Raw genomic sequence first — 19,474 nt, forward strand, 5'->3', positions numbered from 1 at the left:
CCATTAACCAGTGACTTTAAGTAAAGGCTGTTAACTCTGTATTATAAGTGATTATATAATAAATATTAGATTAAGTGCTTCTATTTTTATATCCAAGAAAAGCAAAATTTTTTTTTAAATTGTCATATATTAACTTAAAAAACAATTTTTATGTGTTCTCATTCATAAATATCATGTGGAATATAGCAAATATAAGCGACAGTCTTATGTTTTTGATAAAATACCCTTGCCTGAGCACAAAATGAAATGATCCTTTTCTCTGTAGTACAATAAAAACATGTACTAGAAACAAGTGAATCAACACAGCTGGCTGCTGGCATTGTGATTAGGAATGCACTAGTTTGGCTAAAATAAGAACTAGCCTGAATCTTTGCCCAAAGCTTGAACTCAAATGACCCTGAAAGAAGTTAAAATACTTTGCCAAATCTCTTTTTTTTTCCTTCTAATTTCACATGTCCTATTTTTATAATGAAAGATTGGGGTCACCCTATTTCTTGATTAAGTTAAAAAAAAAATTCTGAAATAAAAAATAACCAAATAGAGCCTCTTGAGGAGGGTGAAAGAGGAGAGTGAAAATGCTGGCTTAAAATTCACCGTTCATAAAACTAAGATCCTGGCATCCAGTCCCATCACTTCATGGCAAATAGAAAGGGAAAAAGTGGAAACAATGACAGATTTTTATTTTCTTGGGCTCCAAAATCACTGCAGATGGTGACTGCAGCCATGAAATTAAAAGACACTTGCTCCTTGGAAAGAAAGCTATGACAAACCTAGACAGTATACTAAGAAGCAGAGACATCATTTTTCTGACAAATTTCCATACAATCAGAGCTATGTTGTTGCTTTTGTTTTTTCCCAGTAATCATGTGCAGATGTGAGAATTTAACCTTAAGGAAGGCTGAACACCAAACAATTGAGGCTTTTGAACTGCGGTGCCAGAGAAGACTCTTGAGCGTCCCTTGGACAACAAGGAGATCAAACCAGTCAATCCTAAAGGAAATGAACCCTGAATATGAATATTGGAAAGACTGATACTGCAACTGAAGCGCCAATACTTTGGCCACCTGATGCAAGCGCAGGCTCACTGGAAAAGACTCTGATGCTTTGAAAGATTGAAGGCAAAAAGAGGAGAGGGCGACAGACAATGAGATGGTTGTATGGCATCATCAACTCGATGGACATGAATTTGAGCAAACTTCGGGAGATAGTGAAGAGCAGTTTAGCATGCTGTAGTCCATGGTGTCACAAGGAGTCAGATGTGACTTAGTGACTAAACAACAATACTCAATAAACTGAATAAATTTATAGCTGTCCATTGTGCTGTATGAATTAAAGTGTAGGGAAGAATATTAATGAAAAGGAAAGTGTTTTAAGGATGCGCTTTGTCAGAAATTGCATCCTCAAAAGTATAAGAGTCACAGATAAGCACTCTAAACGTATACCTCCCACATGTCCTCGCATTCTCAGAAAAATGCAGATATCATTATTATTTTTCTAACACTGCCACTCACACTGCATTTCTCTTTAGCTCGTTCTGAGTATAAAGTATAGGCCAGATCATGACAATTTAGTGTTCTTTCACCTACTGACTAGTATCTCAAAATAGAATCACATGATTTAAAACCAATAAGCAGTTATTGAAATGCGGATTTTTATTTAAGTATTTATATTTTATATTGGGGTATAGTTGATTTATAATGTGCTAATTTCAGGGGTACAGCAGTGATTCTCTTATATATAGATATACAGCATTTTTTTCAGATTATTTTCCCATAAAGGTTATCATATTGAGTAAAGTTTCCTCTTATAATAGGTCATTATTGATTATCTATTTTATTTATGGTAGTGTGTATATGTTAACCCCAAAGACTATGAAGGAAAAGTAGGAAGAAGAAGAAAAAGAGTGGAAAGGTGATGATATGAGGAGGAAAAAAGGCAGGTAAAGAGTGATAGGTAAGAGGGAAAAAATAAGGAAAAAGAAAGAGCAAGTGAAGATAAGTGAGGGAGAAATAGGAAGAAGGTATAAATAGTAGTGATTTATCTCTGCTGCTGCTGCTGCTGCTAAGTCGCTTCAGTCGTGTCCGACTCTGTGCGACCCCATAGACGGCAGCCCACCAGGCTCCCCCATCCCTGGGATCCTCCAGGCAAGAACACTGGAGTGGGTCACCATTTCCTTCTCCAATGCATGAAAGTGAAAAGTGAAAGTGAAGTAGCTCAGTCGTGTCTGACTCTTAGCACCCCCATGGACTGCACCCTACCAGGCTCCTCCGTCCATGGGATTTTTCCAGGCAAAAGTACTGGAGTGGGTTGCCATTGCCTTCTCCGATTTATCTCTAGCTTCCTTTACTTTTGTTAGTATCTATTTAAGGCTGATCTGAGAACTCCCTGCTCCTTACTCTCCACCTTCAGGCATGTAGGGCATGGCTTCTCTCAGAACCTTTATGTACACCCTGCCACATACACATCACCGTGTGGAGATGCTTCCAACATTCTCTTCACACCTAATTTCTACCATTATTTCATCTTTGTGAACAATAATTTCAAGCTTGCTGCTGCTGCTGCTGCTAAGTAAGTCGCTTCAGTCGTGTCCGACTCTGTGCGACCACAGAGACGGCAGCCCACCAGACTCGCCCTTCTCTGGGATTCTCCAGGCAAGAACTCTGGAGTGGGTTGCCATTTCCTTCTCCAATGCATGAAAGTGAAAAGTGAAAGTGAAGTCGCTCAGTCGTGTCCGACTCAGCGACCCCATGGACTGCAGCCTACCAGGCTCCTCCATCCATGGGATTTTCCAGGCAAGAGTACTTGAGTGGGCTGCCATTGCCTTCTCCAAATTCAAGCTTAGTTACAAATAAATTAGGAAGTTGAAAAAAATAACAGGCATTGCAAATAACTGCTTAACAAAATTAACTCAAGTACTATGTTTATGTTAGAAGATAAATGAATTTTTTTAAAGACCCTTATCCTAAGGAATTGAGATCAAATATTCCTATAGTCTTCAGTCTGTTTAAAAAGCACCTTTAATTCAATGGCCCTTCTTCAAATCCATCATTGCATTGGTCGGAACTTTCTCTACTGTAAAATTGAAATATAATAGCAAATATGTTCAGTTTCCTTCTGATCTTGTGTGGAGTTGGCTTGCAGCAGGGTTTAGTTCCCAGCTGGAGATTGAGGCTGGGTTGTGGCCCTGAGAGCACCAGATCCTAGCCAGTAGACCAGTGGTCAGTGACAAGGGCCCTGGCCCTTTGGCTTTGCAGAAAAGAATTTCCACAAAGATAGAAAGTAGTGAAGCAAGTAAAGTATTTATTAAGGGAGGTGGGGAGTATAGTACATGTGGATAGACACAGGGGTGGACTCAGAGTCACTGAGTCACACCCTTGTGGCAATTTGAATTACTTTTATAGGCATCTCTTCCAGGTTTCCGTTAGCCAGTCATTTATATTTGTCTGCTTCACAGTCCATATTTGGTACATCCTAGGATCCTCTCATGTGTGTACAGATGTGTGTACACACTTCTCTTAGCCAAGATGAATTCTACTGAAAAGGCATATGCGTACAGCATCCCTTGAGATCACTCCCCTTTTGACTTCCAAGGAGCCTTTCTGTGCCTGTGTGGTCTGGGAGGTCTCCTGACTTTGAGAAAGAGAAATACATGGTCTTGGGAAGACCCAGCTTCCTCCCTTAATTATCCTGCTATTCTTATCTTGGAGTTTTGGTTTAGGGGGAATGAATCTCCAGTTGCTTTACCCTCTTGGGGGTTCTGGCCAGAGTATCTAAAACTCTTGTAATTTCCTAAATGATTTCTAATTGTAATTTCCTAATTTTCTAAGAGCAATAGGAGTATCTTTTATTATAATATTTCGTCTCTGTCTTGAGTTCCTGAAGCAGCTCTAGGACAATAGACATGAAATACATATTTTTGTTATGCATAACAAATACCAATGCAGACCTCAGTTTATGTCAATAAGGTGACTTTTTGAAAGCCCCTAAGTATGAGGGTATGATTGCCAGAGGAACCAAATGTTATCAGAGACTTGTAACCTTCAGCCCCAACCTCTAACCTCCAGAGAAAGGAGAGTAACTGGAGGTTGCATTGATCAGTAACGGACAATGATTTAATCAACCATGCCTATATAATGAAGCCTCAATTAAAAAGCCCTCACCAAAGGGATTTAGGGAGCTTCTGGGTTGGTGTACAGATGGAGATGTGAGAAGGGCCGCTTGGCCAGCGAGAGTATAAAAGCAAGTCACTCCTTCCTACATACCTTATCATATGTATCTCTTTACCTGCCTGTTCATTTTTATCCTGTAATATATTCTTGGTTATCCATCTCTAATACTAAGTAAAGTGCTTTCCTGAGTGAGCCATTCCAGCAAATAATTGAACCTCAGGAGAGGGGTTGTGGGAACTTCCAATTTATAATTGCTTGATCAGAAATATAGATGACAACCTAAAAATTGTGATTGGTGTCTGAGGTTGGGGTAGGGCAGTCTTCCTAATATCAGGTGGCCTCTGCTGGCCTGCAGTGGCTTAAAGCAGGGTTCCAGTTCCCTGGCCAGAGACTGAAGACAGGTCACAGTGGTGAGAGCACACAGGTCCTAACCACTAGATCAGTAGTTAGTGGCAAGGGCCCTGGCTTTTCAGCTTTGTGTAAATTAACATAAAGTAATGGAGAAACAAAACAGAAAGTAGTGGAGCAAGTAAAGTATTTATTAGGAGGAAAAGAGTACAATATGTGTGGATAGACAGACAGGTGGGCTCAGAGAGAGAGTGACTGAGTTGCACTCTCATGGCAGTTTGAACTACTTTCATGTCGCAACTTTTCTGGGTTTCCTTTGGCCAGTCATGTTGATTTGCCTGGTTCAGAGTCCATATCTTAGGATCCTCTCATGTATGCACATGCATTTCTTAGCCAAGATTGATTCTACCAAAAAGGCTTATGGGTAGAGCATCCCTTGACATCACTCCCTTTGACCTCCAAGGAGACTTTCTGTGCATGTGTGGTTGGGGAAGTCTCCTGGCTTGGTGAAGGAGAAATATGTGATCTGGATAGGACCCAGCCTCCTCTCTCAATTGTTCTGCTATTCTAGTCTTGGAGATTTGGTCCACAGAGAATGGATCTCCAATTATTTTATACTGGGCGGCGGGGCGGAGGTGGGGGGCATCCACTACTTGCCTCATTATGGTACTGAGTCCTTCATGTGTGGAGTCTTTCCTAACTCCAAACAGTGTCAGAACTGGGGACACCCAGTTAGTATCCACAGAGAATTGGAAAAATTGCTTGGTTTGAAAAAAAAAAAGCCATGTCTGGTGTCAGAAGTGAAGGGTAGTAGAATACAGAAAACAGGAGGTTTTGCCATGTATCTACCTTGACTTCTTATCCTAAAGATGCTTTCTTCTCTTTCCTTTCTCCTGAGGTCTCTGAAATGCTAGTTTTGTGGTAAACAATATTTACTCAGACGCATCACAGAATACATGCAGCCTCATTTTGCTTCAATTCAAACCCAGCTCTCTCTATAGCATTTTTTATTTTGGTTCTTTTTTTTTTTTTTTTAAAGCTACTTACTTTCCAGTGATTCAAAAGTGAGGGGTGATCAAAATTCTATGGGCTTTCAACTATTTCTTGCCTGATTATAAAGTGCCCTCTTTCTTTGTGATTCATAGCCTCTACACATGCTACACTCCTTTATACTAGGGCATTCCAACAGATTTTAAAGGGCTTTGAAAATCTCTGATTTCTGTTCTTATGAGATATAGGAAGTCTATGGGGTTAATCCACCCAGCTCCCTAATTTTTTTCAACCTCAGTCATTGCTTGAACAACCTGATCCATAAACTGCATTATTCATCTTGGCCCACATTACTACTCCATTGTCAGAAAACAATGCTTCATGAATATTTCCATGTTTCTGCACCAATGGGGCTTTTGGAACAAAGATTGCTGGATCCTTGGTTAAAGAAGTGTTTGAGTGGAAAACAAGTCTTGAAAATTAAAGACAGAATGAAAGGGTTCAGAACATGCCACCCCAAAATAGGCCAATTTGATATAGTGACTTTTTTGATCTAAAGGTATTTAGAAAAGCAGCAGGTACCAAAAGAGGCATCTGACCTTCACTTTTCTTCTTGAAACAAGAGATGTAATTCCTATCCAAAAGATGCCATCCCTGAACCTGGAGGAAAAGGACATTCTCATCACCAGAGAAGGGGAGTTGAGGCTGAGAAGAATCTGTACAAACACATCTTGTTAAAATGACCCTTATCCTCCTCTGGTCTTCCTAAATATTTTACTTTTTTCACAATTACTACTCTTTCTTCAATCTAGTATATTATAACTTAGGGGACCTAAGCACTGTTTGGGCCTTCATTTTCCTGTGAAGGTTTCCATGTACATGTAAAAATAAACTGCATATGTTTTTCTCCTATTAATCTGTCTATGTCAACTTAATTCTCAAGTTCAGCCAGAGACCCCAAGAGAGTAGAGAAAAAATATTGCTCTGGTTACAAGACTTACAGAGAGAGAGATTCAGACAACTCCAGTGGACCATTAATTTACATATCAAATGAGAATAAATCTAGGAACCTTTACCTCCTTTTCCCAAACAGGGTGATTTTGCTTTCCAAACCAAAGGTCATTCTCTTTCCAGAGAGGTTGAGGGTTAAATGGACCAGCTGACCTCTATAAGTTCCAAGATGCATAATTTCAGAGATCCTCTGCTGTGGTATCGATAAGAAGGACAAGAAGGATATATCTGACTCGTGCTGCATTCCACCTGGGGAATTAGGGCATAGAAAATTAGCACTATGATTGACATGCAAGTAAATAATCAGTTTGTGCTTTGATCCAGAAAATTTGTGTTTTTGTGAACACAAATAAACAAACATAAATAAATAAATTTAGGTGTAAAAACAATACACACTTCTTCTTTAGCTATGTGGAAATACCCTGGACCTTTATCCCTTCATTCTGTCTGTAATCTAGCAGATCAATTCTGATTTCACATTCTTTTCCTCAAGTTCTATTATTTTTATCTCTCAATTACTTTCTAATTTTCACATAAAATAGAAATCACCAAGAAGATTTTCTGGTTTCCTGCCACTCCTGTGTATCAGTGTGTCTTTTATTTGCATGAATCTCAAAAGGTGAGACTCATCCTATATTACTCCTTCAACTACCACATCCAATTCATTTTATACCTTCTTGACTCTCTCTTCTAAATATAACTTGGAATGTTTTCTTTTTTTTTTTTCTCAACACTTTGGTTCCTGTTCTTGATTTAGTTTAGACCCCCGTCATTACTAGAAGGCAATAGTGAGCCACAAACCTTAAAATTGAGCTGATGCTGAACAGGAAGCCTGGAGTGGGAGGGCAAATGGCTCTTTAAAACTGAACTTTTGTTTGTTTGTTTGTTCAAATTACTTTGTAATAGAATAAGAAATTGTTCTGAATACATTTTTATATTTATCTGCCCTAAATGTGTGATTATAGTTGAAGTGTTATTTGCTCAGTCATGTCTGACTGTTTGCCACACCACTGACTATAGTCCTCCAGGCTTCTTCATCCATGGGATTTTCCAGGGAAAAATACTGGAGTGGATTGCTATTTCCTTCTCCAGGGGATCTTCCCAACCCAGGAATTGAACCTAGGTCTCCCACATTGCAGGCAGACTCTTTACTATCTGAGCCACTAGGAAGCCCAAATGAGTACTTAACACTAAATGGACTTTATCAAAATATTCATGTTTATTTTTTTAAGCTCTTGGTTATTTTCTGCTGAAGTAGTAGACTTACTTATGTTTTATGGTTCTGGAATTTTTGATGCCAGTTACTTTAAGAAGATAGTTCTTATTTTACTTTGTTGCTGATTAATTTATCAGAATTTACTTACTATATATTAATACATTTGATAGTTTAAAAAATGTTAACTATATTGCAGACTGACACAAGATTCCAAATCTGGGAATCCCCAGAACATATTATCCCCAAAACATATTAAACTGGATGTAACAAATTAGTTTTAGAAACCATAAAATACAAAACAAAAATTACAATCTTTTTCTAGATGTTTATTTTCACAAATATTGAATTTATTTCAATGGTTCTAAATCCAATAGCAAAAACATAATTATATTTGCAATGGTATTTTTTTATATGTTTTTGAGGATAAAACTGCATTTTCCAGCATAAATGTATAATCATGACACATATATTAGCAAATAAGAGACCTTTTTTTTCCTTTTGATTCTCTTGATAGCTCTAGAATACATCTGAAGCTGAGTCTGAAAGTAAGGTCAGGAGAAATAAAAAAGTGTATAATATGTATAAGGAGACCTCTTGGACATTCAAGAATGACAGAGAGAGGCCGGAAGTTTTAGAGGGAAGATACAGGAGAGGCAAAAAAAAAAATGTGTTTGCAACCCTTTCTGGTGAAAAAAAAAAAAAAATCCAGTGTTGGACAATCTATGAAAAACTTTTTCAGTAGTTCTGTGTGACGTTTCTTTTGAAATTGTTTTATTTTTGTAAACAAAACTCCTTTTACCAATGCAAGTCCTAAATAAGATCTATTACACACACAATTCTTTGTGTGATTTTTGGGTATTTAGAAAATGGCCTAATTCTTATATGGGTGGAAAAAGTGAGGGATAGAAGTAGCATCTATGGAAAGGAGAGACAACCCATAGGTGAAATAAATTACACAAAACAAGAGCTCAGAAACTTCAGTGATAAATTCACAGCTGTAATGAAGAAGACGTTAAACTTCTTTGGCTTTAGTCTACCTTGCATAGGACGGTAGGGCAAAGATAAGCCTACTGACATAAGAGGTAGTTATACAGGAATGTAAAGTATACACTTTAAGCTGCCACTATAATGATTCATCTTTCATTCATTTAATAATTCATTTGACTATTATCTACTGAACAATCACTGTGTACAGAGCCTTCACTAGATGCTGGCCTAATGGATGTGAATGAAAAGCTAGTTAAAACAATACCCTGGCACACAAGATCTCACAGGGAAACAAACATGAAGAAAAACAGTTGTAATACGTGAGAGGTGCTAAAATATAGACATGTGCAGGGCTAGAAGAGCTCAGAAGAGAAAAAAAATTCAACTAAGAAAAATCAGAGACGGTTTCAGAGGTATTAGCCTGAATTAAGTAGCGAAGAGTTATTATGAATTCTTAAAGAATAGAAACATAAGAAGGGCAATCCAAAAAGAAGTAATATCATACGCAAAGATACAGAAGAATAAAAAGCAGTAGTACATTCAAGATAATCTAGAAGTGTCCAGAGTAAGTGTGCCCATGACATAAGGAAGCAGGTAACCTTGTCAAGAACTCAATAGAAATATTATGCAGGCCATATATATAATAAGTTTTCGAGAAGCCATATTCAAATAGTAAAAGGAAATGGTAAAATCAGTTTTACTAAAGTTTTATTCATCTGACATTTTACAGATATTTTCATTTCAACATGGCATTGGTATAAAATTATTAATGAAATATTTTACATGTAAAAAATGTCATTAAAGTTTGAAATGTTACCTATACTTACATTACATCTCAGTGCAGAGGAGTCACATTTCACGTGCCACAGACGCATGATGGGAGTGGTCGCTTCATCAGATGGTTTACTTCTAAAGTTAGACTGTTCCAAGACATGGTTCTTAAATAATGTGGTGAAAGTGAAGTCGCTCAGTCGTGTCCGACTCTTTGTGAGCCCATGGACTGTAGCCCACCAGGCTCATCCATCCATGGAATTTTCTAGGCAACAGTACTGGAGTGGGTTGCCATTTCCTTCTCCAGGGGATCTTACCGACCTGGGGTTCGAACCCGGGTCTCCCGCATTGCGGGCAGACGCTTTACTGTCTGAGCCACCAGGGAATCCCTGAGTAACTTAGAGTTCATTTTAAAAGACATTGTCAGGAGTCTTCCATTGTGGACAAACCATTTCTATTTTTTTAGCTTTATATTTATTGTATGGTTACTACTTAAGTATGTGCAATTATGAATGTAGTGATACATTTCTCAAGCTTATACTCTTCTATATGTATCCACACAGATGTGCACTCATATAAACCACTTAAATGCTAATAATCAACATAAATTTCATATAATGAGTAATATAATTTTCTTATTTAATGCTTCAAAAATGAATAAAAACTTGATTCTCTGAACTTGCTATTTTGTTGAACTTAAAATATTACATATTACATACTAATTTAAAATACAAAAACTTTGCTACTGTACGACAGTGATATTAATTTCATGGCAATAATGGAATTTTTTTTTTAGATTCCACACATAAATGAAATCACTCAGTACTTGTCTTTCTCTAACTTATTTCACTTGGCATAATGCCCTCAACATCTATCCATGTTGTCATGAATATCAACATTTCATTTTTTTATGGCTGAATATAATATACCTGTATGTGTGTGTATTACATTTTCTTTATCTGTTCATCCACCAAAGGACACTTAGATTGTTTTCATAACTTGACTATTGTAAACATTACTGCCATGAACATGGGGACACGTATCTTTTTGAATTAGTGTTTTCATTTTCTTTGGGTAAATGTATCTTTATAATATTGAGTCACCATTATTCTTTTATTTGTTACCCTGCAAATTAAAATAGCTTAAAGTGGTGTCAATGTGAATTTAAAAACAAACAAGGAATGAATTCCTTTGTCAGATCTTGGTTTTAGGGCAGGTGATTCAGATAGTCCAGGTATATTGAGTGTTTTAGATGCTGTCAAAATGAAAACAAAATATTTTAAAACATGATACAGAACCTGTGAATTCTCTGTTACTTAGTTTAGAGATGGTCTTGTTTGAGAAATGTTGCTATTGCCACATTATAATTTTACTGTGATATCTACAAGTTTGATAGGGAATGATTTAAAGCCTCTGGGGATTTACAAATTCAACTTTAGGCTTTAAAAACAGAAGTGCCTGTGAGTGGAGATAGATGTTGTACATGTGCGTAAGAAGTATGTTCTAAACCTAGGAGATTTGGGTTGAGAAATATGATAATTTAAATACCCTTATTTACTATTGGAAAGAAAACAGAATATTATTATTCAAACAATTTTTTTTATCAAAATGACTTAGAATTGCATAAGCAAATCAATTCCATTACACTATAATCACCATTCTATTAATATTCCTCAAAAATGAAACTGCCCTACTCTGAGTATAGTCAGCAGATCACTGAAGTTTGAGCAGGTCCTTGGCTTATCTGGGGTACTACTCTGAGAAAAACATATTCACAGCATTCACCCGAATAGACGTGACCTGGGGGAATTGTTTCTTTATAACATAGTTTGGTATCCATAGTTTGACTTGTCTTCATTTCTGATTTCATCTATAATGATTTAGTAATGGTTCTTCTTTTTCTCAGATATCTGAATCTCGCTTATTATTTAAAAAGTCTGTTATCAGTCCCACCCTTTATGACATTAATCAGCAAATTATATTTGATCATGTAGATACTATTCGGTTATAGAAAAGATGTCTGGAAAACTACATTTATTCTTCTATTGACCTGCTAAATACTTTAAGTTAATATATTCTTTTTATGCATGTACTGTGTGAGCATAGATTTATTAGATGCACATCCATTCAGAAATGATGTATTAAGCTTCTAAGAAATTATTTAGAAACATATAAATAATGTGATATTGAAAAATATTCATGATAAAATGCTAAATATTACAAAGATCATCATTTTATGAATATGATACTGATTATATATTCAACTAAAACAATTTTCTCAAAGATTTGTTTTTCAAAAACCATACTCAGTTGAGAAAAAAAATGATTACAGAGGATACCAAATGAAACAATATATCCACATGTGCTTTATGGCCTTTTAGTTCCTTAGCATATTAATTTGTGTTTTATGAAAAAAGGGTTGGATGCTCAAGTAAGTTTACAAAATCATCAGTTAAATCCAGTTAAATAGGTTACTTTAATATTGACTCTACATGTCTACTATGTGATGATTTGCTTACTTTCTGATAGGAGGTTATACCTGTAGAGATTTGCAAAGGTTTCTGACCAGGCAACAACTTTTTGTATAAGACATATTTCTAGATAAGTAACTAAAAATAAGAAAAAGTCTTCTTTTTAAGTTATAGTGTTGCAGTCAGATGCTGATAGAAACATTTACTGCACACATCAGAGGTTGTCTTCAATGCATTTTGTGTTCCAGTCAAAGACAAATTCATGTTGCAACTCTCATTAAATAATGATCTAAAAATACATCAAAAGCATCTAGTCTTAATAATAAAATTAACCCATTTGCCATTAACTGAGAAAATTCATGCTTTGGACTTGAAATGATTGATCATAGGGCTTCCCTTGGGGTTCAGCCGGTAAAGAATCTGCCTGTAATGCAGGGGACCTGGTTTGATCCCTGGGTTGGGAAGATACCCTGGAGAAGGAAAAGGCTACCCACTACGATATTCTGGACTAGAGAATTCCATGGATTGTGTAGTCCATGGGGTTGTAAAGAGTTGTACACAACTGAGCCACTTTCAATTTCATAAATCTATGAATTTTCATGTTGCAACTCTCAATAAATGATGATGTAAAAATATAGGAAAAGTATCTAGTCTTAAGAATAAAATTAGTCCTTTTGCATTAGTCCGTTCAGTTCACTCAGTCGTGTCTGACTTCTTGTGACCACATGGACTGCAGCACTTCAGGGTTCCCCTTCCATCACCAATTCCTGGAGTTTACTCACTCATGTCCATTTGTTGGTGATGCCGTCCAACCATCTCATTCTCTGTTATCCCCCTCTCCTCCTGCCTTCAATCTTTCCCAGCATCAGGGTCTTTTCTAATGAGTCATATCTTCACATCAGGTGGCCAAGTATTAGAGTTTCAGCTTCAGCATCAGTTCTTCCAATGAATATTCAGGGCTGATTTCTTTTAGGATGGACTGGTTGGATTTCCTTGCAGTCCAAGGGACCCTCAAGAGTCTTCTCCAACACCACAGTTCAAAAGCATCAATTCTTCAGCACTCGGCTCTTTTTATAGTCCAACTCTAACATTCATACATGACTACTGGAAAAACTATAGCTTTGACTAGACAGACCTTTGTTGGCAAAGTAATGTCTGTTTTTTAATACGCTGTCTAGGTTGGTCATAACTTTTCTTCCAAGGAGCAAATTTCTTTTCATTTCATGGCTGCCATCACCATCTGCAGTGATTTTGGAGTCCCCCCAAAATAAGTCTGTCACTATTTCAACTGTTTCCCCATTTATGTGCATTGAAGTGATGGAACCAGATGCCATGATCTTAGTTTCTGAAAGTTGAGTTTTAAGCCAACTTTTCCACTCTCCTCTTTCACTTTCATCAAGAGGCTCTTTAGTTTTTCTTCGCTTTCTGCCATAGGGATGATGTCATCTGCATATCTGAGGTTATTGATATTTCTCGCAGCATCTTGATTCCAACTTGTGCTTCTTCCAGCCCAGCGTTTCTCATGATGTACTCTGCATATTTTAAATAAGCAGGGTGACAATATACAGCCTTGACATACTCCTTTCCCTATTTGGAATCAGTCTATTGTTCCATGTCCAATTCTAATTGTTGCTTCCTGACCTGCATACAGAATTTTCAGAAGGCAGGTCAGGTGGTCTATTCCCATCTCTTTAAAAATTTTCCAGAGTTTGTTGTGGTCCACACAATCAAAGGCTTTAGCATAGTCAATAAAGCAAAAGTAGATATTTTTCTGGAACTTTCTTGCTTTTTCAATGATCCAACGGATGTTGGCAAACTGAACTCTGGTTCCTCTGTCTTTTCTAAATCCAGATTGAACATCTGGAAGTTCACGTTTCATGTACTGTTGAAGCCTGGCTTGGAGAATTTTGAGCATTGCTTTGCTAGCGTGTGAGATGAGTGCAAATGTGCAGTAGTTTGAGCATTCCTTGGCATTGCCTTACTTTGGGATTGGAATGAAAACTGACCTTTTCCAGTCCTGTGGCTACTGCTGAGTTTTCCAAATTTGCTGGCATATTGAGTGCAGCACTTTCACAGCATCATCTTTTAGGATTTAAAATTACTCAACTGGAATTCCATTACCTTCACTAGCTTTGTTTATAGTGATGCTTCCTAAGGCCCACTTGATATCACAGTCCAGGATGTCTGGCTCTAGGTGAGTGATCACACCATCGTGATTTTTTTAGTCGTGAAGATCTTTTTTGTACAGTTCTTCTGTGTATTCTTGCCACCTCTTCTTAATATCTTCTGCTTCTATTAGGTCCCTACCATTTCTGTCCTTTATTGAGCCCATCTTTGCATGAAATGTTCCCTTGGTATCTCTAATTTTCTTGAAGAAATCTCTGCTGCTGCTGCTTTTGCTGCTGCTGCTGCTGCTGCTGCTGCTGCTAAGTTGCTTCAGTCGTGTCCGACTCTGTGCGACCCCATAGATGGCAGCATACCCGACTCCACTTTTCCTGAGATTCTCCAGGCAAGAATACTGGAGTGGGTTGCCATTTCCTTCTCCAATGCATGAAAGTGAAAAGTGAAAGTGAAATCACTCAGTAGTGTCCGATCTTCACGACCCCATGGATTGCAGCCTACCAGGCTCCTCCATCCAGGGGATTTTCCAGGCAAGAGTACTGGAGTGGGTTGCCATTGCCTTCTCTGTGAAGTAGTCTCTAGTCTTTCCAGTTCTATTGTCTTCCTCTATTTCTTTGCATTGAGCTATTAACTGAAAAAGAAATAATGCTATGGACTTTAAATGTTTGATTTTAATAGGTAACCAACTTTTATAATAACTGGTATTGTTTTATTGGAAATTTTAGCAAATGGATTTTTAACTTTCTCTACATTGATTTTTAATGCATTTCAAAAGATTTGTTTTGAGTCTGATAGACCTTGAGCATTCATCTATTCATTTGAAATATTTGAAAAACTTTTGTTTCTAAGCATATCCTAGATGCTGAGCATATACAATAAATTTAAAATTTCTTAATATTATAAAGATGAAATAGATGGCATCACTGGCTCAATGGGCATGAGTCTAAGAAAACTCCAGGAGACAGTGAAGGACTGGGAAGCCTGGTGTGCTACATCTCATGGGGCTGCAAACAGTTGGACACAACTTAGCAACTAACCAACAAATATTATAAAAGGGTTTTGGGGGCACATTATCATAAATAATCATGCGAATAAATATTTCTCATGGTGATAAATGCCTTGGAAAAAGATAAAGCAGAGAAGACTAGGAAATTCTAGGGTAAGAGACAGCTTTACAATGTTAAACGAGGCAGCCAAAGAAGTTGCCAATCAAAAGGCAGAATTTGTACAAAATGCTGGTAGATAAGAAAGCAACCATTTGTGTGCCTATGTAGTGGAAAAATATTTCAGGCAGAAGAAAAAGCAAGCACAAAGGCAACCAGGAGGGAATTTGTCAACATGTTCAGTAAGTAGCAGGGCATGAACTGAATGAGGAGGAAGATAGAAGGTGATGAGGGTCAGAAAAGTAATAAAAAGAAAAGCAGATCATGTAGGGCCCCCCAGGTCATTGTAAGAACCTTCACTTTTACTATAAGTGAAATGGGAAGTGATTGGAGGGTTTGGGGCAAAAAACTAATATGATCTGACCTATTTTTAAAGAACACTGAACTGTGTTGAGAAGAGGCAGTAGGGGAGAAAAGAAAAACAGAAATTTAAGTTGGAATCTATTGAAATAATCTAGCTAAATAATAATGATAGTGGGAACCAGGGTGTTCATGATAGAGATAGTGTGCAATGATCAATTTCTGAGCATGCTTAAAAGTAAAGAGAGTAGTATTTTCTGACAGACTGGCTGTGGGATGTGACCATAGGATTTTAGCTTAATCAGTTAAAGACTGGAGGAGGAGAATGTGGAATGAAAAGTGTGAGAAGACTATGGGACTTCTAAAAAAATATCGAATTGGCAACTATAGAATTTAATATGGAGTTCAGAGGAGAGGTCTGAACTAGGGATACATATCCGGGAATTGTAAGCATGGAAACAGATCTTAAGTCAATGGGACTGAATGAGATAACCAAGGAGATGAGTGAAGACAGAGAAGAAAAGAGGAGCAAGAACTAATCACTCAGTTCAATTCAGTTCAGTTAAGTTGCGGAGTCATGTCTGACTCTTTGCGACCCCATGAATTGCAGCACGTCAGGCCTCCCTGTCCATCGCCAACTCCCGGAGTTCACCCAGACTCACGTCCATCGAGTCAGTGATGCCATCCAGCCATCTCATCCTCTGTTGTCCCCTTCTCCTCCTGTCCCCAATCCCTCCCAGCATCAGAGTCTTTTCCAATGAGTCAACTCTTCGCATGAGGTGGCCAAAGTACTGGAGTTTCAGCTTTAGTATCATTCCTTCCAAAGAAATCCCAGGGCTGATCTCCTTCAGAATGGACTGTTTGGATCTCCTTCAGAATGGACTGATTGGATCTCCTTGCAGTCCAAGGGACTCTCAAGAATCTTCTCCAACACCACAGTTCAAAAGCATCAATTCTTTGGTGCTCAGCTTTCTTCACAGTCCAACTCTCTCATCCATACATGACCACAGGAAAAACCATAGCCTTGACTAAACAGACCTTTGTTGGCAAAGTAATGTCTCTGCTTTTCAATATGCTATTTAGGTTGGTCATAACTTTTCTTCCAAGGAGTAAGCGTCTTTTAATTTCATGACTGCAGTCACCATCTGCAGTGATTTTGGAGCCCAAAAAGATAAAGTCTGATACTGTGTCCACTGTTTCCTCATCTATTTCCCTGCTGCTGCTGCTGCTGCTAAGTCGCTTCAGTCGTGTCCAACTCTGTGCGACAAGGCCCTTCAAATAGGCAAGACAAGAGAATGGGAAAGGATAACCAAGAACAGTTATGGGAAGAAATAGCCAGTAAGGTAGGAAGAAACTAGGAGGATAATATAGAAGCAAAGTCAAGAATATGTCTAGATGTGCCAAGTTAGATGGCAAATGAAGATTCACTATTGATAGCTGATTTTGGTAAGAGCAATCTTGAGTGAAGCACTAGTAGTAACAGGCTGAATGCAGTGAGCTCAAAAGTAAATGGAAGCAGGGCAATAGAGAAGTAGTTAGGGAACAGAACATTGAAATGTTTGCTGTAAAAATAGGGCAGGGAAATAAATCACTGTCAGGAGAGGAGATGGATACAAGAAATTTTTATTTTGATTTTTTGTTTTTAAAATGGGAGAAATTATCATTGATGTGTTACTAGACATAGGTAGAGAAATGCAGAAGCTGTGTTTCCATGTAGATGAGAAAGAAGAAAATGCAATGCATTTTAGGAGTATTAATTTTAGAACATAACTCATCCATAGTAACAGAAGGGAAGGGTCATGGATGGGTTAGGGAGTTTGGTTACAGCTGGTGGCAAGGCTTTCCTGATTGCTCCTTTTTTTCTTATTCACATAGAAAGCAAGGACAGGGAAGATGGGACGACCCAGAGGGATGGTATGGGGAGGGAGGAGGGAGGAGGGTTCAGGATGGGGAACACATGTATACCTGTGGCGGATTCATTTTGATATTTGGCAAAACTAATACAATTATGTAAAGTTTAAAAATAAAATAAAAAAAAAGTTTGAAAAAGAAAGAAGAAAGAAAATAGCTTTCTTGGGAGCATGGGGATATTGACTGAATTTTGGAAATGAATTTTGATTTATTGGCATCACTAAAGACCACACTTGATGTTTGTGACTATGAACTTAAAGTCAGAATAGTCACCAGGATGGATTGTTTCTATCTAGCCATGTTCAGGTACAGGGAGCAAGTGTGGAATAAACAGGGTTATTTAACTAGAGATGAGGTTTTAATAAATGAATATGGAAGGAGCAGAGAGTTAAAGGTTGGTGATCTATGTCCCAGGTGTAAATTTAATCATTTAATGATCATTTATTCTAATATTATTTAAAAGTAATATTGGTGCTTAAAATGCAACAATGCAAAGGTCTGTGTGGCATAATAAACAAATTCACATAAAAACTCACTCCAATCCCATGTCCCAGAGGTAGCCACTATAAATAGTTTTGTGTCTATCCTTCTAGATGTTTTTCTATGAATACATAAACAGATAGATTTTTTAAAATACACATTGCTTTACACTATTCATATGTTTCTGGTACTTACTTTCTCACTCAACACTATATCATGGTTGCACTCTATGCTGGTCCTTAGAGAATTATCTCATTCCGGAGCTACATAATATGACTGCATTGCTAAACCATAATTTACTTAAATAATCACTTTTTGATTTAGGTTGTTTCCAGCTTTTGCTATTATGGATAATGCAAAATGAACATTCTTCTTCACAGAAGTTGATTAGTGCTTGAATCATTCCTTCAGTGTAGGTTACTAGAGGAAGGATTGTTTAGTCAAAGAGTATGCACTATTTTATAGATTCTAGTAAATAATAGTCACAAAGAACATAGTAATTTATTCCTCTTCTGAGTTCTTCTCAGCACTAGATATGAAAAATGGTAATTCATTTAAGTATATTCTTCTGAAGTTTGAGTGTTACTTTTTATTATAATAGTGTTATAAAATAGCTTTTCTTCACCTATTGAGTTATTTTCCTTGTAAAGATTTTAAATATAAATCTTAAATTTTATAACCTTTAAATAATTGTGACTTGATTTGTGAGTGTTTTATTCATTTAAAATTATGTTTTAGAATTTTTATGCTTATATTTTAAGTGAAACTCACTTATAATTTTACTCCAAGGTCCTTACCTAGTTTTTGATCTCAGAGCAACAATTATTTGGTATACTACTCCTTTTGTTCCTAATGCAAATAGTTTGAATAAGACAAATACCTGTTTTTTTTTAAATAAAATATTCTCTTATAAAATAATTGGGCCTAGATATTTTCGAAATGTATTTTTCAAATGTGGATTAGGAAGATAGAAGAATTTTAGCTAATGATTTGATTTTTAAATGGCATGCTACTATTGATATTTTCAATTATTATTGACCAATTCTGTTATTGAAGATACATTTCCTTTCATCTTACAGCATTTTAATTCCATATTATTTTTGTAATTTAAATATTAGTTGGTATAATTGCCCTATTTTATGCAGTCATTTCTTGCCTTATTTTTAACCAAATGCTTAGTGATTTGTCTGACTACCATTGTTTCCATTATTCCACTCTGTCATTCAGAGAGACAATCAGAAGTCTTAGAGCATCAGCTGTTTTCCAACTGATGGAATTATCTCAATGTTCTAACAACTCCTGTGGCTATTCTGATGAATACTAGCTGAATAATAGTCCAGGATCCAGAAACAGCAAACATTGTTCAGTTTCCATTAGAACTTTCAACTTAAGTTTCAGTAGTAATTTGCCAGAGTATAGCCTTCTAGATTTATATGCACTTTCATCCAACATGTTCAAGTTATTTTCATTTGTCATGTTCTTTGAATGCTGGGCCTGAGAATTCAAGTTTGAGTCCAAGGTTCCTTTGCAAATAAA

At 37.0% G+C, this 19,474-nt stretch overlaps 1 long non-coding RNA gene across 1 annotated transcript in view; it reads left to right on the plus strand.

The window, feature by feature from the left end:
• The window catches only part of LOC139182246 (uncharacterized), a 127,987-nt gene extending 121,568 nt beyond the window's left edge, over positions 1 to 6,419 (plus strand). Inside the window, exon 2 of the long non-coding RNA XR_011565895.1 lies at positions 860 to 6,419. This is a non-coding gene — a long non-coding RNA (uncharacterized lncRNA). The remainder of the gene's footprint in view (positions 1 to 859) is intronic.
• The last annotated feature ends 13,055 nt before the right edge of the window (positions 6,420 to 19,474 follow it).

This window comes from Bos indicus, chromosome 1 (genome assembly GCF_029378745.1).
Source record: "Bos indicus isolate NIAB-ARS_2022 breed Sahiwal x Tharparkar chromosome 1, NIAB-ARS_B.indTharparkar_mat_pri_1.0, whole genome shotgun sequence".
NCBI lineage: Eukaryota > Metazoa > Chordata > Mammalia > Artiodactyla > Bovidae > Bos > Bos indicus.